The sequence below is a fragment of the Squalius cephalus genome (assembly GCF_949319135.1).
Source record: "Squalius cephalus genome assembly, chromosome: 9".
Taxonomy (NCBI): Eukaryota; Metazoa; Chordata; class Actinopteri; order Cypriniformes; family Leuciscidae; genus Squalius; species Squalius cephalus.
Window position 1 is genome coordinate 31,334,182 of NC_137130.1, and position 23,360 is coordinate 31,357,541.

The 23,360-nt window shown below is 41.8% G+C and overlaps 1 protein-coding gene across 5 annotated transcripts in view; it reads left to right on the plus strand.

The window, feature by feature from the left end:
* Positions 1–23,360, plus strand: part of acvr1c (activin A receptor type 1C) — a 105,666-nt gene that overhangs the window by 46,507 nt on the left and 35,799 nt on the right. The gene's annotated exons all lie outside the window — the stretch shown is intronic.

Below are 23,360 nucleotides of genomic sequence, written 5' to 3' on the forward strand. Positions count from 1 at the left end.
ATGTAACAACAACACAGAGAGACATTTGAAGTAGTTTACTCACCGTGACTGCTCGATCATTAAGCATTAGACGATCTGCAAATAAGTCGATCTGGGCTTTGTTTATAAAACAATCATCGTCGAAATGCAGGGAACAAAGAGTCGTGCACAACCTCCGTTGATGCTTCGAAAAAACAAACTCCATCCACTATTCCCTTAACGCTGGGTTCTTTGGGAATCTGTGCAGGGTTGTCTTGCCCTGCCAACCAAAAACCCACTTCTTTGGTGACATTGACTTCCCTAAAAGCCGAGCATAGCGCTTTGAGGTAACGTACTGCTTTCGCTCTCTTCTCTCTCTGGTCTGCGAGTGCGCGCGCGGCCGCGGAGAAGTGACCTTAGGACCCATATAAGGAAATTCCGCTCTATCTTACGTAAGACAGAGCCATACTCGAAAAAAACTTTCCGAAACTTGTGACAAACCGGAAGGAGTATTTTTGGAACAAAAATACTCCTTCAAACGTACAACTTAACTTTTGAAACTTTGTCCATGTTTAGCATGGGAATCCAACTCTTTAACAGTGTAAAAAACTCAGTATGCATGAAACAGCAATTCACCCCCCCCCCCCTTTAAATATTTAAAAGAAACAAAAAACATTTAGAAACTTTTACATAACTCCTCACCCCTTTTGGTCTAAATCGTTATCGGTGCGCTGTGTGTGTGTGTGTGTTTGAAGGATCATGTGACACTGAAGACTGGAGTAATGATGCTGAAAATTCAGCTTTGTATCACAGGAATAAATTCTATTTTAAGATATATTCAAATAGAAAACAGTTATTTTAAATTGTCATAATATTTAACAATATTACTGGGGTTTTTTGTTTTGTTTTGTTGGTATTTTTAATCAAATAAATGCAGACTTGGTGAGCATAAGAGACTTCTTTTAAAATGTTTAAAATATTTATATAGTCAAAAGCATTGTGTATAAGTCAAGTCACCTTTATTTATATAGCACTTTATACAACACAGATTGTTTCAAATCAGCTTTACAGTGATAACAGGAAAATGATACATTTCGGGTGTTGATCATCTGAAGTCAGTTTAGTGTTGATTCAGTTCTGTTGTAAGGATAATCAGTTATTTAATTAGTAAATTTAATCTATAAAGCAGTTTTGTAAAAAATTGTCATCATACAGCACAGTTCAGTTCTCATACAAAAGCACCAATACAGTCAGATAAATAATATTGTTGAATATTAAGTGTGCCCAACTAAGCAAGCCAGAGGTGACAGTGGCAGGGATCCCAAACTCCATCAGGTGACAGAATGGAGAAAAAAACCTTGGGAGAAACCAGGCTCAGTCGGGGGACCAGTTCTCTTCTGGCCAACAAACGGACACAGTGTCATTATGATTCAGGCTGCATCACAAGTCAGAATTCAGATTGGGATCGGAAGCATTCTAATATTCATCCAGTTCCTTTTGCTTAAAGATCGGATTCATCACGCCGGTATGGAGCCGAAGCTGGCCATAGGGTCTGTGCGGAGGACCGGTCTGGTCCTTGTGGTCTCTGCTTAAGATCTGTGTTGATGGCTGTCATGTCGACGAGGCCTTCACGGTCTCCTTCGTTTTGTTCCACCATCCGATCTAGATATGGACCGGATCCGGCTGACTACAGTAACCTCGGGATGAGGATGAGACCAATAGACTTATATTAGCGTAGATGCCATTATTCTTACGATGTAACAATTATGTTGGGTGTTATAGGAAGTGTAACCTTGGTTGACCTAATTTATGCAGCCTGTTGCGATGTTCCCAATCATGCAACAATCAGCCGATCACCTGTGTGCCGGTGTTCCCAATCATGCAACAATCAGCCGATCACCTGCGAAAACACAACACAACACTCACACACAAAATGGATAATGACAGACTGGGACCATGCACAGCCTAACAATCATTTAACTAATTTGAATAATAGAAATTGATAATGTGTATGCCAGGTTAAAGAGATGTGTTTTTAGTCTAGATTTAAACTGACAGAGTATGTCTGCTTCCTGAACAAGGCTAGGAAGACTATTCAAGAGTTTGGGTGTTAAATAGTAGGGGTGTGAGGAGACTATTATCTCACGAGACAAGACAAAAGATTGGGTTCACAAGAACGACACGAGGCGATTTTTGCACAATATTTTATAGAAATCCTCAATGACAAAATTCATGACTGGAAAAATAGTCTGCAGGTGCATTTTGAAATGTGTTAACTAATAATCTTGTAATGAATGTCATTTCAGTTCTACTTTGAGTATGAATGATCAAATACAACAATATACCAGCACTGTAAAAGGTTTTGCCACAAACTCAACTGACTGGCTTTTCTCCTGTTTGATTTCACATGAGCCTCTTCAGACCTTACTGTACATGAATTATGACTTCCAGAACTTCTGATTGAGGCTGTGTTTGACCACCTGATTGAACTCCTTTCCACAAATTGAACATATAAATAAAAACAATATAAATAACAAAAATCAATACTTTTTTTCTTATCAATCTCATGGCACAAGATCTCGTCACACCCCTACTAAATAGGTAATGAATCTACCGCCTGCAGTTGATTATGATATTATAGGTTTTATCAACTGACCAGAATTTTGAGATTGCAATAGATGCGAAGGATTATAATGTGTAAAGAGCTCGCTCAATACTGAGGAGTTAAACCATTTAGTGCTTTGTAGATAATTAGCAAGATTTTAAAATGTATGTGGCGTTTAATATGGAGCCAATGCAGTGTTGACAGAATCAGGGCAATATGTTAATACTTCCTGGTTCTAGTAAGAACTCTAGCTGCTGCATTTTGGATCAGCTGGAGTTTGTTTATTAAGCGTGCAGGGCAACTATCCAGACTAGTATTACAACCAGACTAGAACATAACAATAATCTAGTCTTGAGGTCATGAATGCATGAAATAACTTTTTTCTGCATTTGTCACTAAGTGCATATGTCGTAATTTAGATATATTTTTTAGATGGAAAAATGTGATTTTACAGATGCTAGATATGTGGCTTTTAAATGAAAGATTGGAATCAAAGAGCACACCCAGGTTCCTAACTGATGACAAATACTTGACAGAGCAGCCATCAAGTGTTATTCTAGATTATTATAGAATAATAGATTTGTGGAGGTTTTTTGACCAGTACTTAGAATCTCTGTTTTTTTCTGTTCAGAATGAAGTAGTAGGAAAATACTAGTCATCTAATTTTTTATATCAACTATGCATTCCGTTAATTTTGTGAATTGGTATGTTTCGTTAGGGTGCGAAGATATATAGATCTGAGTATCATCAGTGTAACAGTGAAAACGTCTCGGTTACTAATGTAACCCTCGTTCCCTGAAGGAGGGAACGGGAGACGTAACGTCGACGTGACGACGTAATTGGGATTGCTTCAGGGAGCCCTATCAACTTCGAGTGTCTACAGAACGAGCCAATGAACGTTGGCGTGCGTAAATCGTGTCACGCGCCCCCGCCCCGCAGCGCGGGTATAAACAGGAAGCGGGTGCATGCACACATTGTTTTTTGCTGAGGAGCCAAGATTTGTGACAGCCATGCAGCGATGGTCAGCAACGGTGGCGACGGGACGTTACGTCTCCCGTTCCCTCCTTCAGGGAACGAGGGTTACATTAGTAACCGAGACGTTCCCTTTCAGTCGCTCAGTCGACGACGTAATTGGGATCCCATGGAAAACGCCACAGTTGCTGCCACATCCAGCGCCCTATGCAAGACTCTCAGACCCCCAACTGCTGGGGCGGAAGACCTGCATAGAGGGAGTTCAACTGCTGTTCCATTATACCCCACACAGTGGAACTCTTGGATAACACTGGGAAAGCGTACCTTTCCAGGGGAAAGGACGCTGCGGAGCCACATCCTGCCCGAAGGGACTAGCACTAGTTCCGGGAACCAGGTCCGGTTGGGCCAATACGGCGCAACTAGCAAGACCTGCTCCTCGTCCTCCCTGACTTTGCACAAGGTCTGTGCAAGAAGGCTCACTGGGGGAAACACATACTTGCGTAGGCCCCGGGGCCAGCTGTGTGCCAGATCATCCGTGCCGAGGGTCCCCTCGGTCAGGGAATAAAACAACTGGCAGTGAGACGTGTCCGGGGCCGCAAACTGTGCGGTCCCGAAGCGCCTGAAAATCAGCTGGACCACCTGGGGATGGAGTCGCCATTCTCCCGGTAGCACCTGCTGCCGTGAAAGCTCGTCGGCTGCACGGTTGAGCAGGCCCGGAATGTAACGGCACGAAGTGACCTCAGATGCTTCTGACTCCAGAGGAGGAGATGGCGGGCGAGTTGTGACATGCGGCGGGAGCGTAGACCACCTTGGCAGTGCTGTCCTTACGGACCAGTACATGCTTGCCTAGTAGCAGCGTTTTGAAGCGGCTCAGCGCAAGACATACTGCTAACAACTCGAGGCAGTTGATGTGCCAATGCAGTTGAGGCCCCGTCCACAGACCTGAAGCTGCATGCCCATTTGTACATGGCCCCCCAGCCGGTGGCAGAGGCATCCGTGGAGACCACAGAGTGCCTGGACACTTGTTCCAGGGGAACACCTGCCCGCAGGAACGAAGGGACCACAAGCTGAGAGTTTGGCGACAGTGCGGAGTCACTTGGACCCGGCACGAGCCGCTCTGCCACGCCCATCTCGGGACTCGATCATGGAGCCAGTGTTGGAGCGGCCTCATATGAAGCAATCCGAGCGGAGTAACCGCGGCTGCAGATGCCATATGCCCCAGGAGCCTCTGAAAAAGTTTCAGTGGTGCTGCTGTTCTGCATCTGAGCGTGCTCACGCAGTTCAACACTGACTGGACACGGGCCTCGGTGAGGCACGCTGTCATGTTGATCGAGTCCAACTCCATACCGAGAAAAGAGATCCTCTGCCCGGGGGTGAGTTTGCTCTTTTCCCAGTTGACCCGAAGCCCTAGGTGGCTGAGGTGACTGAGCACCATGTCCCTGTGTTCGCACAACTGCTCTCTCGACTGGGCCAGAATAAGCCAGTCGTCGAGGTAGTTGAGAATGCGAACACCACGCTCACACATGGGAGCAATGGCCGCCTCCGTGACTTTCGTGAAGACGCGGGGCGACAGGGCCAGCCCGAAGGGTAAGACTTTGTACTGATATGCCCGCCCCTCGAACGCAAAGCGAAGAAACGGTCTGTGTCGAGGGAGAATCGAGACATGAAAGTACGCGTCCTTCAGGTCGATTGCTGCAAACCAATCTTGGGGACGGATGCATTTGAAAATGCGTTTCTGCGTAAGCATCTTGAACGGTAGCCTGTGAAGGGACCGGTTCAGGACGCGCAGGTCCAAGATTGGTCGTAACCCACCATCTTTCTTGGGTACAATGAAGTACGGGCTGTAGAAGTAGCTGTCTTCATATCTGCTGGAGGGACCGGCTCGATCGCGTCCTTCGCCAGTAGGACTGCGATCTCTGCCCTGAGCACAGGGGCATTGTCCGCCAGAACACGGGTGAACAGAATGCCCTTGAAAGCAGGGGGACGCCGGCCGAACTGAATCGCATAGCCGAGTCTGATGGTACGGATGAGCCAGCGAGATGGGCTGGGAAGTGTTAACCAGGCTCCCAGAGACCAAGCAAGCGGGACCAACGGCACCACAGACGTACCCGGGGGTGGGGCAGCGCGGCGGAATGCAGGGACCCGACTCGGACGGCACAGCGGCCCGAAGTGGGGTCTGAGTGTGTGGTGCAGCACATACCTGCTTCCGTCGAAGAGCAGAGTGAGTGTGCGGAGGCGTCAGTGCGTCCGGGACACAGCCACTGCTGCCTGCTGGTGATGAAAGAGGGGCTCGGGAGTGACAAGGCATGGCGGCGTCGTCGACTGCCAAGCGCGCCCTCTTGGGGCCCAGAGGTTTCAGAAATTGCTCTTTTTTTTAAAAATGTGGGTACGAACAAAAAACGGAACAAAAAGAAAAGGAAACAAAAGATTCTCCACCCGGCCCTCCACCGGGGGAAGGAGTGGCTCCTTCGCCATCTCCTGAAGAGCAACTTGATCCACCTCTGGGTCGCCCGTCTCAGGGTCGTTTGCACCGTCGCTTGCCTCCTGGTTTGGCAGCGGCCTGGACGGGCGGGGTCGGCTTCCTACGGCTTGCTCCACGCCGAGGCCTGGATGGTTGCTGCTGCTGGGGCTTAGTGGGAGCGGAGGACGCCGCAGAAGGCCGACCTCGGCGACGAGTAGACGGAGGGTCTGCGGCCTGCGGATGGGAGGGAGCAGCAGCGGTTCGCCGGGGCAGGATGTGCCGGATGGCCTCCGTCTGCTTCTGTGAGGCCAAGAACTGCTGGGCAAAGCTCTCGACTGCGTCGCCGAACAACCCAACCTGGGAAAGAGGGGCATCCAGGAACCGATATTTATCGGTGTCCCTCATATCCGCCAGGTTGAGCCAAAGGTGGCGCTCCTGGACCACCAAGGTGGACATCGCCTGACCGACTGAACGTGCGGTTTCCTTCGTCGCCCGTAGGGCGAGGTCGGTTGCCACACGGAGCTCCCGGAGGAGCTCTGGGTCAGAACCACCCTCGTTCATGTCCATGAGCGCCTGGGCCTGGTGGACCTGTAAGAGCGCCATGGCATGGAGGGCGGAAGCAGCCTGTCCACAGGCCTTGTAAGCCTTTAGACCGGACGAAAACTTACAGGCCTTGGACGGGAGGCGTGGATTACCCCGCCAAGAGGAGGCGGACGCCAGACACAGTTGCATTGCGACGGCCCGCTCCACTGGGGGGATATCCACATACCCCTTAGCTGCCCCGCCGTCGAGGGTGGCGAGGGGGGAGGAGCCACTAAGACGGCTTCGGGCACTATACGGTGCCTTCCACGTCCTAGAAAGCTCCTCATGCACCTCTGGAAAGAATGGTACCGGGGCGGCGCACTGAGAACCAGCACGGCCTGCCCCGAGAAACCAATTGTCCAACCGAGAAGCTTCGGGATGTGGTGGAGGGTTCCACGCAAGCCCAACTTTCTCGGCGGCCCGGGAAAGCATAGCCGCCCATTCTGGATCGGTCTCGGACAACGCTACACGCCCCGAGGGGGGTAACGCAGCCGAGTCGTCATCTCCAGAGGACTGAAGCTCCCCCTCTGATGCTGCGATCGACATCTGGTCGTCAGGAGGAGCCTCAAAGGAAACGGTTGGTCATTCCGGAGAAGGACCAAGACGTTCGCTAAGGGACTCCAATGGCAGCAGCGCTTGTGAGGCGTGAGGGGCCCGCGGAGGTTGACTCGACGGGGAAGCCCTCACGGTAATCCTCAGATCACCCTGGTCATGCACTGAAGTAGGTCTATTCTGCGGGGCAGAATAAACACTAGATCGGGGCATAGGCGAGGGGACTGCACCTCCCTTGAGGTAAGCGAGTCTCGATCTAAGCGCTGAGATAGTCATATTCCCGCAATGGGAACATGAACTATCCACAAAAGCTGCCTCAGCGTGTTGAATGCCCAAACATGAGAGGCAACTACTGTGGCCATCTGCTGGCGCCAGGGAATGACGGCATCCAGAAACGCACAAGCGGAATGACATCTTGAAAAAGACACCGGGTCACGCTTGTGTTGCTCTTTTAGTGAAAAAAAATAAAAAAATAAAAAAAAATAACTCTCTCAGTGCTGAGGCACCCAGGGGTAGCCGCGGTGTGAATGAACACACAGGGAAATGCCCACCGAACTGACACACACACACACACACACACACACACACAGACACAGAACAATAGTGCTGTGAAAACAGCAGTTGTGAGCTGCAATGCTCGCGGCCACCGCTGATCGCGGCGTCACACCAACACAAGGAGAGTCCTCTTCTCGTTCTCAAAGGCAGTCTTTTCCTGTAGAGTTCGGAAGTGAAAGCAAAAGCTCGGCTCCGAAGTGAAAGACAATGTGTGCGTGCGCCTGCTTCCTGTTTATACCCGCGCTGCGGGGCGGGGGCGCGTGACGCGATTCACGCACGCCAACGTTCATTGGCTCGTTCTGTAGACACTCGAAGTTGATAGGGCTCCCTGAAGTGATCCCAATTACGTCGTCACGTCGACGTTACGTCGAACGTGAGCGACTGAAAGGGAACTAACACCATGCTTCCTCACAATATCTCCCAAGGGTAGCATCTACAGAATGAAAAGCAACTGTCCTAGTACTGAGCCATACTCCATAATGAACTTGTGATTGATATGACACCTCTTCATTTAATGTTACAAATTGGTAATGGTCAGATAAGTATGATTTGAACCATGCCAATGCAATTCCACTAATGCCAACGGAATTTTTGAGTCTATTCAAAGGAATGTTGTGGTTGATAGTATCAAATGCAGCACTGATATCCTGAAACACTAATAGAGAGATACAGCCATGATCGGATGGTAAGAGCAAATCATTTGTAACTCTAATGAGAGCAGTCTCAGTACTATGATATGGTCTAAATCCTGACTGGAAATCCTTGCAGATACCATTTCTTTCAATAAAGGAACACAGTTGTGAGGATACTGCCTTTTCTAGTATCTTTGACAGAAAAAGTAGATTCAATATTTATCTGTAATGAGCTAATTCTTTAGGATCAAGTTTTTTTTTTTTAATAAGAGGTTTAATAACAGTCATCTCAAAAGTTGTATCGATATCCTAAACATAAGTACGTATCCTAAATGACAATGATGAATTAATAATATTAAGAAGAGGATCTATAATTTCTAGAATCATCCCTTTCAGTAACTTAGTAGCTATAGGGTCTAACATGCTGTACATTTTGTTGATTTTGATGATTTTCTACTGCTCCGGGTGGTGTTCACGGTGTGTGTGTTATTGTTCAATACTCACTGCACTTGGATGGGTGAAATGCAGAGCACACACTCTGTCTACACGTCATGTCACTTTAACAAGTTTAGACAATTCTTCACCTCTTATAGCAAATAATGAATGCAATTGTTCCTCAGGGGGTCTTTACCTCGAAATCTGATGTGATACTGTACTAGTCTGTTGCATGGTTATAATTTTCTCTCTAATAGTATCAATCTAGCAAGAAAGGAAATTCAGGAAAGTCATTACTGCTGTGCTGTTTGGAAACGTCTGAAGTTGAAACATTTTTTTTGCCATTAATTTAGCCACTGCATCAAATAATTACCTAGGGTTATGTTTGTTCTCTTATAAGAGAGTCGAAAAGTAAGCAGATCTAGCAGTTTTCAAGGCCTTTCTATATGCAATAACAATTTCCTTCCACGAAATGCAAAATACTTCTAGTTTTGTTTTCTTCCAGCTGCGCTCCATTTCTCGGGTTGCTTTTTTGAGGGCCCGAGTGTGCACATTATACCACGCTGTCTGACTATTTTCCTTAATCTTCTTTAAGCGCAAAGGAGCATCTGTGTCTAAAGTGCTGTAAAAGAGAGAGTCAATAGTTTCTGTCGCAACATCGAGTTCTTCTAAGCTATCTGGTATGCCGAGGAGTAGAAACTGATCAGGATGATTATTTTTAAAGCAATCTTTAGTGGTAGAAGTGATAGTTCTACCATATTTATAACAGGAGGGTTTTTATAACAGCCTTATCTAAATGGAGTATATACAAGATCTGAGATGTCCTGCTGCAGATCAACGGATCAATATTAGACATATGAGCAATATTACACGAGTCAACAGATCAACAGATCAATATTAGACATATGAGCAATATTACACGAGTAGCCGAAGGCAATCACAGCAATGCTGATATAGATCCATATCGCAGGGTTACGACTGTGATTTCAGTTCAATGGCACAAGTGTGTAAATGAAGTAATAAACACCAACGGAGTGTTGAAAAAAACCCCCGCTCTTTTATGCAGAACTATTTCCTTCCGCCACAGATTCAAATCTCAAGTTGACAGTTTAACAGTTGAGTCCAAGCCTCCATTACCAAGTTTAAAACGTTACTTTAGAACTAGTAACGAAGGAACGCTGAGTTGCTTCATTGAAGCTTATTGTATTATGTAGAGTATTATGAGAGATTTGACAAAGCGAGTGCATTACCTGCATCTTGCTGATATTCTTCAGGTTAATCTTATATTCATAATCACAAGTGTGTAAATGAAGTAAGAAACACCAACGGAGTGTTGAAAAAAAAACCCCGCTCTTTTATGCAGAACTATTTCCTTCCGCCACAGATTCAAATCTCAAGTTGACAGTTTAACAGTTGAGTCCAAGCCTCCATTACCAAGTTTAAAACGTTACTTTAGAACTAGTAACGAAGGAACGCTGAGTTGCTTCATTGAAGCTTATTGTATTGTGTAGAGTATTATGAGAGACAGATTTGACAAAGCGAGTGCATTACCTGCATCTAGCTGATATTCTTCAGGTTAATCTTATATTCATAATCACAAAATCATTTTGAATGTCTGCTGAGGAAAGCGATATATTTGTCTTTGTCCTTTTAACAGTTAAGGGGATTTCCCATGACAGCGCTATTCAATGCATTTGTATGTTGCAGCTTATAAGGTGTTGCTTAAAGTGAAAATAATCCATCCTTGTTTACAACCTTGTTTCAGTCCCTTTCAATATAAAAGTCTTTGCTACTGACTCACTGATAAAGACAGTCTTTGCTGCCATCTAACGGCGCAAAAATGTTACTTTCACTGAAGTCGAAATCATAATCACTAACAGATACTTTCTCAATACCAAATACAAATGAAAATGAAATAGAATATTTAAATAAACAATATTAGCTATTATAAAAGTATAAGAAGTTTGTAAAATAGGAAATAAACAAGCAAACAGTTCAGTCAAAAATGACAAAAGCTAGTTATAGTACATGATTTAAGTTAAATACAAATATAAAGTTATGAAACTTAAATTTGCCCTTAGCCAAATTGATTTGCTCTAGAACAAGTAATAGATTAATAAGATCAAAGATTGCTCGTTTGATATAACTAAAATGAATAACACCATGTTTAAACACTATATCTACACAAGAGCAAGCTGCAAATTCCCAAAGGACTTTGGAATTTATAAGCGCTGAGTGGTCACTGACGGCCTGGAGCTCATCTCAGAAACAATTGTCAAATAGGCTCTATATTTATATACAAGTCACATATTTGACGCCTAAATAACTACATTCTCGCCTAAAAAAAAACTCTTAACTACATTCCGTGACTGCAAGCGGAGTGTATATATGTGTATGTGTATAGTTATTATTTGTAATGTGACAATCGCGCCAGCGCGATAGGCTCGCTTTTTTTTTTTTATCAGTTCAAAAGAGATTAATTTTGCTCTGTTGACTTTGATATTACAAACAAGTTTCATACATCAATCGATTCTGTTAAATGTGTATTATTTTTGTGTATACTCACAATAAAAACAAAGTGTTGTGCTTTTTGCCAAATAAAGAAAAATAAACACGAAGCGAGTTCTGCCTTCTCTCTGTCAGTGTAGTCCATTCTGAAATGCGTCCGAAAATGAACAATAACTCAGCGAATACTCAGTCAAACAGACATACAGACACACAGGCATGAAGCTTGAATTCTCTTCTTTTAAATGTTCTCAGTTCATGTAATCTGTAAGAAAAGAGCGAGATGTCAGTCGTTCTCATCTCATCTAATTATTTTTAATGTGACTCCGCCCACGGAGAGCGCACGCTATTCAAACGCAAATGACTGAGGCAATCCACGCAAACTTGTGAACGCCCCCGTATCAGCTCAAGAAAACACAAGTTTAATCAGATCATTGTAGCCTACTTGTTTACACCGTCTCGCAGCGCTGTGAGGAATAATAATAATGGAAAATGTACCTCAGAAGTGCGGGTATTTCGAGGAGCAAGGATCCGACTGAGCTGAGGAATTCTGTAGTAAGTTTTTTTTCCTTCTCATGTGAATCGCGTTTCTGTTTGTGAATGAATGAATGAACGAATGGCAGAGATGCGCGCTGTTTACCACAGCTCGCAAAAAGACAGTTTAAATTTAAATCGCCTTTCTGTGTGTGAATGAATGATGATGTTTTAGCAAACTGTATTGCTTTACTGAGATGAGTAAAAATCGACTGAAATATGTTGAAATAAAATGTAGGCTATTTGTATAAGCAACGTATTAAACTGCAAATTAACATTTATATGCCCTAATATTTCATACAAACAACGTTACAGTCAGGCGAAATATGAAAGACAACATTTTGTTGACTAGATTTGGGTACAGTTTTTACTGTAGAATATACTGCCACATCAAATAAGCTTTTGTTTAGCAATTTCTGCTCATATGTTATATATACAGGTGCTGGTCATAAAATTAGAATATCATCAAAAAGTTGATTTATTTCAGTAATTCCTTTAAAAAAGTGAAACTTGTATATTATATAGACTCATTACATGCAAAGTGAGATATCTCAAGCCTTTATTTGTTATAATTTTGATGATTATGGCTTACAGCTTATGAAAACCACAAAATCAAAATCTCAGAAAATTAGAATATTACATGAAATCACACAGTATTTACACAGTAATCCCATGGTCATTGAACCAGGTTTTGGTTCTTTTGGCAGTGTGGGCAGGTGCAAATCCTGCTGGAAAATGAAGGAAGCATGAAGTGTTCTGAAAATGTCCTGGTAGACGGTTGCGTTGACTCTGGATTTAATAAAGCACAGTGGACCAAAGTCCTCTTTTCTGATGAGAGCAAATTTTGCATCTCATTTGGAAACCAAGGTCCCAGAGTCTGGAGGAAGAATGGAGAGGCACACAATCCAAGATGCTTGAAGTCCAGTGTGAAGTTTCCACAGTCTGTGTTGGTTTGGGGAGCCATGTCATCGGCTGGTGTTGGTCCACTGTGCTCTCCACTCAACGCAGCCGTCTACCAGGACATTTCCAGAGCACTTCATGCTTCCTTCAGCAGACAAGCTTTATGGAGATGCTGACTTCATTTTCCAGCAGATTTGCACCGGCCCACACTGCCAAAAGAACCAAAACCTGGTTCAATGACCATGGGATTACTGTGTAAATACTGTGTGATTTCATGTAATATTCTAATTTTCTGAGATTTTGATTTTGTGGTTTTCATAAGCTGTAAGCCATAATCATCAAAATTATAACAAATAAAGGCTTGAGATATCTCACTTTGCATGTAATGAGTCTATATAATATACAAGTTTCACTTTTTTAACGGAATTACTGAAATAAATCAACTTTTTGATGATATTCTAATTTTATGACCAGCACCTGTATATATATATATATGTGTGTATAACATACTATTTTTGTCAAAAATGAAGTCATCAACTAAGATGTTAGCTGTTCCAGTGTTGGCTATATTCAAACTAATGAATACATTATGATAAAATGTAGGCCTATAATCATTTTTTTACAAAGAAAGAGTAAAGAGTTTACACTTGAAATATTGTTGAAATTGTAATTATTGTTGTAATTGTAACCTTTTTAATAAAATAGCAAAACATATTTACAAGATAGATGTAAGCAAAATCTTAAATGGTCAATATAAGTCTTCTTCTAAATATATATTTTGCCCTTGCATTCATTCTTGTGGCTCATGTCAGTGTCACACCTGACTGAATGGCTCATTATGCAGAGTCATTACGCATACTGGGTGGGACATTGTATTCTCAGGTGTAAACCACTCCTCGTTCACGCCCCCCTCGCATATTGGCTTTCCAAGCAAAACCTGTCTTATAAAACAATACATTGAAAAAGTCTTGTTGACACATATTTAGTATGTGTTTTGTGGTCTTATTTCAGCAACTTTCATTTTTATTTTTTTCAATAACCACACATAAACATTATTCTCTTAAAAATTCAAACATATACATGCATGTTGCTCGCATATTATGGTAGCCCTGTTTGTGCTATATAGAGTGAATTTACACCTTTGCCATTAACATGTTTATAAATAACTGAAAAAAGCACAAATGTCAGAGCATGTCAGAATACCTCCAGGGCCCAGAAAACCCCTTAGACCCCAGAGGGTTAATATATATATTATATACACAATACAATACACAATATATATATATATATTTACAGCTAAACTAAACATTTCATATTTGACTGCTGTTTTAAGTCATAAATGTTAAACGAATAACACAAATATTCAGGCAAACGAATAAACTTTTGTCTAATTTCGCCATTTTGAACTGAAAATAGGCCTGTGTAACGTGATTCATGTAATGTAATAATTAGTTTACTGTGTCATTGTGAGGGGACAAGAAACATTAACGAAGCCGTTTTCATCATATTAGGCACAATATTAATAATGAATGTGTACATATTGAGAATTAATATAATACAATTTGTAGCCTTCAGTAAATTAAAAAAAGCTCTGCTTTAGTAGGGGAAGAGACAGGGCAGGTAAGGAGACTGAGAGAAAAAGTCAGAGTGATGGAGATGAGAGGAGAGCAGGCATTGACAAATAATATACTGCTCGCTGACATTTTTAAAGCTATTTATTATCCTTTTTTGGCCTTCAAACATCTTGAAATGCACATATGTAAATCAGAGAAATCAAAATGTTGTACCCCCTAAAAACCTCAAATTTGGGACCTCTGTGATTATAAAGCCCTGTCTACGGTCCTGTATTAAGCATAAGATCAATAATGAATGTGTACATATTGTGAATGTATTTAATAAACTTAGTTACCTAGCTTTCCTGGTAGCCTTCAGGAAATTAATGTGTCTGAGAAAATGATTCATAAGTTCAGTTGACCCTATGTTTACTTTCTTCACTGACACAGACAAAATTGAAAAGCCTATATCAGTCAAAGCTTAGGTTTAGGAGGGGAAGAGACAGGGCAAGAGAAAAATAAAGAGAAAAGACAGTGATGAAGATGAGGAGAGAGCAATAATCTACTGCCCACTGACGTGGTTTTAAAGCTATTGTTATCAAATTTTTTGGCCTTGTACATATGTACATATGTACATATGTACATGTAGATCAGAGAAATAACTATTTTCTCTGGGGAATTTCCATGAACCCCCATAACTACCTCACTTTCGGGATTATAAAACCCTGCCTTTATAAATAATTATAACCAGCTGATATGCTAGTAATATGCATGTTAATAAGCAACTAGTAGACAACTAATAGTGAGAATTAGACCCTAAACTAAAGTGTTACCTTTTTATTTTATTTTATTTTTTAAATCATACACTCATTGGGGGCTGAGCCCCCCTAAAATTAAAATCCTAGAATCGCCCCTGCTCTTAACACATTATAGTCCTTCATGTCTACTGCGATCTCAAAATTCTGGCCAGTTGATAATACCTAGAATATCAAAATCGACTGCTGGCAGCAGCAGACCCTTTTCCTATTTAGCACCTAAACTCTGGAACAGTCTTCCTAGCATTGTTTGGGAAGCAGACACACTCTGTCAGTTTAAATCTAGACTAAAAACACATCTCTTTAACCTGGTACACAAATAAAACATTATCAATTTATGTTATTCAAATTATGTAAAATGATTGTTAGGCTGCATAAATTAGGCCAGCCAGAACCGGGAATATTTCCCATAACACCTGATGTACTCGTTACATCATAAGAAGAATGGCATCTATGCTAATATTAGTCTCTTTGTTTATCCCGAGGTTTACCATAGTCAGCCGGATCCAGATCTGATGAAGGACCTGAGCCTAGACACAACCACAACGCAGCTCTGAAGTGTCAACAGAGACCGTGTCAACTAGACTATCCCCTATGAAGGCATCATCGACACGACAAAGTTTTTTTTTTCCCTCTGTACAGATGAAAACTTTATGAAAATGCTTCCCGTTTGCATTTGCGTTCTCAGGCCACCAAAATGCTGTTGTCGTGTAAATGAACGGCCAAAACGCAATAAAAGTTCCCTTTTGATACTTTACTCGTACTGCGTCGCTAGACGCTGTTATGGGGAAAACTATTTTTTCTCAGAATTCTGAATCCTTTTTAGTCACGCAGTGAAACTGCACGGTCATTGGTTCGTGCAGAGTAATAAAATGAACCAATGGCGAGGCAGCGGAGCTGCACGAGCCTATGGCAGAGAAGCCCGCCAGAGCGCGCCAATTTGGGCGTGGCATCTGGCTATAAAGCAGGTGATCTGGCATAGGATACTCAGATCAATTCTCCTTCAACGACGATGACTATCTCTTCGCTGGACTTTTGAGTTTAAGCCAAAGAAGCCTTCTCACCATTGAATAAGCCCTTGCAACGGATAAGCTGACTCGGCTCCAGCATCTGCTATCTAGCTGATATACCGGCGCTCTGCAAGGAGCTGATTCGGCTGCATCCCCTGTTGGTATCCGGCGATTTCTATGAGAAGCTAGCTTCCTATGCATCTCTAAGAATGATGCTCCTCCCCTACTTCTATCAGATGAGTATACAGAGCTTATTTCTCTAAAAGAGTATATTTCCTCTACCGTTTGTTTCAAAATGGCCAAACCTCTGAGTGCGTCACTTGCCGGCTCCGCCCCCGCAAGCCGTGTTCATTGAGGTTCAGCGCTACGAGAGCGCTAGTCTCGCCTCGCTGCGTTCACGAACTGCTTTCTCTAGAAAGCTTTCTCCTTCCTCTCACTGTCAAACTTATTTCTCAAAAAGCAGGGATGTGCTGGCCCACGACTGGCCCAGCCTTCTCCTATACGCTTTTCGCCCTATCGCACTGGTCCCTCAGGTCATCAGACGAATCAGGGACTACAAACATGTAGTCCTCTTTGTGGCCACTCTCTGGAGGAACCAACCATGGTTCTTAGAGCTGATGCAGCTGCTCATAGCAGCCCCGTGGCCCATCCTTCTGAGATGGGACCTCCTCTCTCAGGCGAACAGGACGATTTGGCACCCTCAGCCGGAGTTGTGGGCACTGCACATTTAGCCTCTCGATGAGAGCCTATGGACCTCCCCGAGAGAGTTTTAAACTCTATTTCCGAGGCTAGAGCCCCATCTACACGACGCCTCTATGCCCTTAAAGGGATACTTCACGGTTTTTTCATATTAAACTATGTTATTCCCTTAACTAAGATGAGTTGATACATACCTCTCTCGTCTCAGTGCGTGCACTCAATTGCTCTGGTGCGCGGCGACACTTTGATAGCACTTAGCTTAGCCCAGTTCATTCATTAGGGTCCAAACAAAGATGAAGTTAGAAGTGACCAAACACTTCCACGTTTTCCCTATTTAACCCTCTGGGGTCTGAGGTGTTTTTGGGGTCCTTGAGATGTTTTGACATGCCCTGACATTTGTGCTTTTTTCAGTTGCTTATAAACATATTAATGGCAAAGGTGTAATTACACTCTATTTAGCACAAACAGGGCTACCATAATATGTGAGCAACATATATGTTCATGTTTGTATTTTTGAGAGAATAATGTTTATGCATGGTTATTGAAAAAACTAAAAACTAAAGTTTCTGAAATAAGGCCACAAAACACATGTGTGTCAATAAGACTTTTGACTAATGGATGTTGTCGTCTAGAGTTTTTTCTTCAAAATGATCTGAAAATCATCCTGCCTAATCGTTCACATAAAACAATACATTGATTTAAACTTTGTAAGTCAGTTTTTTTGTCAGAAGAGGTTTATGCGTGGGAGTGGTAATGGCCTATCAATATTAATGAGATTCAGACCAGGGGTGTGACATAGACACTCCCCCAATGGCTAATGGGCCATCAAGTGAGGCAGCCTGAACAAAGAACAAAGAATGAGAGGAGATTCATAGGTTTTATTTTTCAATCTGTTTTATTGTAATTCCTCTATGTGGAGGAACTAAATGTTCTAAATTTGCTCTAAGCAAATCAAATGTGAGCAAAATAAAAAAATAATCAGTCGGCTATAAACAAAGCAATTGTGAGCGATAAATAAACAAAAGTAAAGGCAGGTAGGCTATCTCGCCGTTTTTTTTTTATTTTCCCACAAATTGTGCTTGCAAAATATCCAAGGAAAACATGTCTAGTAATTGTGCAGTTAATTCTCATACTGTATTTTCAGTTTTAGAATATGTATCCACTCCCCAAATTTGTCACTAATAAAACACAATAAAAATTATTTAAAGAAAAGGCTTATATTTACCTTTTAATAGTTTGTTTACATATACCTTGTAAATATATTTTTTATTAAAAAGGTTACAATTACAACAATTCAAATGTAATCTTTCTTTGTAAAAACTAAAGTATACATTTTAACATACATATTTCAAAGTTAAGGATTCATTACTTTGAATATAGCCTAGGCTACATTGGAAAAAACACTAATAACATATTATTTGATGACTTTATTTTTGACAAAACATACTTTATTTAACATATGAGCAAAAATTGGCAAACAAAAGCTTATTTGAGGTGGCAGATATTTTTCAGTAAAAATGTATAATCTATCAAAAAACTAGTCAACGAAATGTTGTCTTTCATATGTCTGTAACATAGGTCTTTCGTTTATATTATAAGGAATATAAAAGCGGATCATTCATTCACACACAGAAACGCGATTCAAATTTAAACCGTCTTTTTGCGAGTTGTGGTAAACAGCGCGCATCTCTGCCGTTCATTCATTCACACACAGAAACGCGATTCACTTGAGAATAAAAAAAACTTACTACAGTATTCCTCAGCTCAGCTGCATCCCTTGCTCCTCGAAATACCACCACTTCTGAGGTACATTTTCCATTATTATTATTACAATAGTATTATTCCTCACAGCGCTGCGAGACGGTGTAAACAAGTACAATGTGTTTTCTCGAGCTGATATGGGGGCGTTCACAGTTTACATGGATTGCCTCAGATCATTTGTGTGTGAATAGCGCGCGCTCTCCATGGGCGGGGTCAAATTAAAAATAATGAGCTGAGATGAGAATGACTGACATCTCTCTCTTTTCATACAGATTACATAAACTGAGAATATTTGTTTTTTTATATAAATTACTTCATTCAAAAGAAGAGAATTCAAGCTTCATGCCTGTGTGTCTGAGTATTCGCTGAGTTATGGTTCATTTTCGGACACGTTTTAGAATTGATTTCACTGACAGAGAGAAAGCAGAACTCGCATCATGTTTATTTTTCTTTATTTGGCAAAAAGCACAACACTTTGTTTTTATTGTGAGTATACACAAAAATAATACACACTTAACAGGAGAGATTGATGTATGAAACTGGTTTGTAACATCAAAGTTAACAGAGTATTTAGAGTCTCCTTTGCACTGATAAGGAAAAAAGCGAGCAGATCACGCCGACGTGATTGCCGACCACAGAGGGTTAAATACAGTTACACGAGTAGATACACGACCAAGTAGGGTGACACAAAATAAAACGTGGTGCTTTTCTAAGCGGGTAAAAAGGATAACTATAATGTATGACAGAATAGCACTTGGGAGCACTTCGACTCGGCGCAGTAAAAAGTCACGTTGGTTCTAATGAAGTGAGAGGGAGAGGGGGAGAGGATTTTTCAGGAGTGACTTTTTACCTCGCCGAGTCGAAGTGCTCCCAAGTGCTATTCCGCCATTCATGGCGCCGCGTGAGTGCACACACTGAGACGAGAGAGGTATGTATCAACTTGTCTTAGTTAAAGGAATAACATAGTTTAATATGAAAAAATGGTGAAGTATCCCTTTAAATGGTCTGTGTTCTCTGCCTGGTGCACAGCTCGGAGCGTAGACCCTCTCTCTTGCAACATATCTTTGATATTGTCTTTCCTGCAGGAGCTGCTGGATAAGGGACGAACTCCCTCCACGCTCAAGGTTTATGTGGCAGCCATAGCAGCGTTCCACGCCCCTGTGGCTGGCCAAGCTGTGGGCAGGAACATCCTTGTGGTTCGTTTCTTGAAGGTGAACCTGCCTCGTCCCTACATGGGACTTGTCTACAGTGCTAAGGGCTCTCAGGAGCACTCCCTTTGAGCCACTCCAGTAAGTCAACCTGTGACCGCTGACGCTAAAGACCATACTTCTGCTAGCGCTAGCATCGATCAAGCTTGTGGGTAACATACCACACTGTTAGCGCCTCATGCTTGGAATTTGGGCCAAACGACTGCAAAGTCGTCCTCAAACCAAAGCATGGTTATATACCTAAGGTGCTCTCTACTCCGTTCAGAGCACAGGTCATTTCCCTCTCAGCACTTCCTCCCTCCATGGATGAATGAGAGCTGCATTTACTCTGCCCTGTCAGGGCTTTGAGAATATACATAGAGCGTTCCACCTCTTTTAGACACGCGGAACAGCTTTTTGTATGCTTCGGAGGCCGCACCAAAGGGCATCCGGTCACACCGGTGTCTCCATTGGTGATATTCGTGTGGAGGCCGGCTGGTCCTCGCTGTCCACATTTACCAGGTTCTACAATCTAGAAGTCCCTGCTCTGCAGGCACAAGTCCTCTCCCTGAGATACGGGAACGAGTACTGTGTTTCAGGCCATGCTATATTGCTGCACGACTCTGTTCGTTGCTTCAGTCGAATTGAATCTAAGTGTTCTATGCCAGATCACCTGCTTTATAGCGAGATGCCACGCCCAAATTGTCACGCTCTGGTGGGCTTCTCTGCCATAGGCTCGTGCAGCTCCACTGCCTCGCCATTGGTTCGTTTTATTACTCTGCACGAATCAATGGCCGTGCAGTTTGCTCTATATAAATGTAGGTGATTTGACTTATTAAATAATAAAGCACATGAGACACAAGTAGCGAACTTCATCCACCTTTTGTTTACACTTTCTCCACACACCTTACATCATTACACAACAGTTCAGGCTTCCTTTCCAAAATAGTAGTCCACAACACAATTCACTCATGAACACCTAATTTTCCCCTTAAAAAAAAAGAAAGAATAGAATGTCAGAGTGGCATCGACAATGTAGACAAATCCACACAAAAGATCCAGAAAACACAGGGTGTGAGCACATCGCTCTAGCATTAGTTTACTTTTTCATTTTGTGTTGCAGCCCTTTGGCGAACAGTCATGTTAGTTGGTGAGTGTACAGGAGCAGATGGCAAAATAGACAGCCTTGTGCACCTTTGCCTGCCACAGAGGAGCTAAAAGTGTGAAGTACCAGTTGCAGCATGTGGAGTGGCACAGTACACCTGCAAGAAGTCAGTTACCACAGGTTTCCATGGCTGATGTTGCTGGATGGCCATCTGAACAGTGTGTTTGAGAACACGGTTAAACCTCTCTACAGCACCATTAGCTGCTGGGTAGTAGAGAGAGGAACGATGGTGACGAATATTCCTTCCTTTCAGAAATACAGCGAAAGCAGCAGACGTAAACTGAACACCGTTATCAGTAACAACACTCAATGGATTTCCATGGCTACTGAAGATTGATGACAGAAATCACTGAATCTGTAGTGACAGTGCGAGTAAAGGAGGTCCTTGGCCATTTGCTGTAATAATGAGTTAACCCTCTGGGGTCTAAGGTGTTTTTGGGGTTCTTGAGATGTTCTGACATGCCCTGACATTTGTGCTTTTTTCAGTTGCTTATAAACATATTAATGGCAAAGGTGTAATTACACTCTATTTAGCACAAACAGGGCTACCATAATATGTGAGCAACATGTATGTACATGTTTGTATTTTTGAGAGAATAATGTTTATGCATGGTTATTGAAAAAACTAAAAACTAAAGTTTCTGAAATAAGGCCACAAAACACATACTAAATATGTGTCAATAAGACTTTTGTTGTCGTCTAGAGTTTTTTCTTCAAAATGATGTGAAAATAATCCTGCCTAATCATTCACATAAAACAATACATTGATTTGAATTTTGTAAAACACTTTTTGTTTGGAAAGGCAATATGCGGGTGGGCGTCAACGATCCAACACCATCATGCATATTTAGTGGTTCGCACCTGAGGAGACAATGGGGCCCGCATACTTAATGAGCCATTCATTCAGGTGTGTCACTGAGCCACAAGAAAGTATGCAAGAGCAATATATATATATATATATATATATATATATATATATATATATATATATATATATATATATATATATATTCTACCAAATTGGTTCACAGTTGGAAGCATCTAATTTTTTTTTTTTTTTTCACAAATTGTGCTTGCAAATTGTATAATATCCAAGGAAAACATGTCTAGTAATTGTGCAGTTAATTCTCATATTTTCAGTTTTGGAATATGTATCATCTCCCCAAATTTGTCACTAATAAAACACAATAAAAATTATTTAAAGAAAAGGCTTATATTTACCTTTTAATTGTTTGTTTACATCTACCTTGTAAATATATTTTTTTATTAAAAAGTTTACAATTACAACAACAATTCAAGTGTAATCTTTCTTTGTAAAAACTAAAGTATACATTTTATCATACATATTTCAAAGTTAAGGATTTGTTTGATTATTTGATTACTTTATTTTTGACAAAACATACTATATTTAACATATGAGCCAAAATTGGCAAACAAAAGCTTATTTGAGGTGGCAGATATTTTACAGTAAAAATGTATAATCTATCCAAAACTAGTCAACGAAATGTTGTCTTTCATATGTCTGTAACATAGGTCTTTCGTTTATATAAGAAATATAAATGTTAATTTGCAGTTTAATACTTTGCTTATACAAATACATTTTATTTCAACATATTTCATATATAGCAAAATAGTTTGCTAAAAGCGGATCATTCATTCACACACAGAAACGCGATTCAAATTTAAACTGTCTTTTTGCGAGTTGTGGTAAACAGCGCGCATCTCTGCCGTTCATTCATTCACACACAGAAACGCGATTCACTTGAGAATGAAAAAAACTTACTACAGTATTCCTCAGCTCAGCTGGATCCGTTGTCCTCGAAATACCAGCACTTCTGAGGTACATTTTCCATTATTATTATTACGATAGTATTATTCCTCACAGCGCCGCGAGACGGTGTAAACAAGTACAATGATCTGAATAAACTTGATGTGTTTTCTCGAGCTGATATGTGGGCGTTCACAGTTTGCATGGATGCCTCAGTCATTTGTGTTTGAATAACGCGCGCTCTCCGTGGGCGGGGTCACATTAAAACTTAATGAGCTGAGATGAGAACGACTGACATCTCTCTCTTTTCATACAGATTACATGAACTGAGAATATTTGTTTTTAAAAAAAATTACTTCATTTAAAAGAAGAGAATTCAAGCTTCATGTCTGTGTGTCTGTATGCCTGTTTGACTGAGTATTCGCTGAGTTATTGTTCATTTTCGGACGCGTTTCAGAATTGACTTCACTGACAGAGAGAAAGCAGAACTCACATCATGTTTATTTTTCTTTATTTGGCAAAAAGCACAACACTTTGTTTTTATTGTGAGTATACACAAAAACAATACACACTTAACAGGATCGATTGATGTATGAAACTGGTTTGTAAGATCAAAGTCAACAGAGTATTTGGAGTCTCGTTTGAACTGATAAGAAAAAAAGCGAGCAAATCACGCTGGCGTGATTGTCGACCCCAGGGGGTTAATGTTAT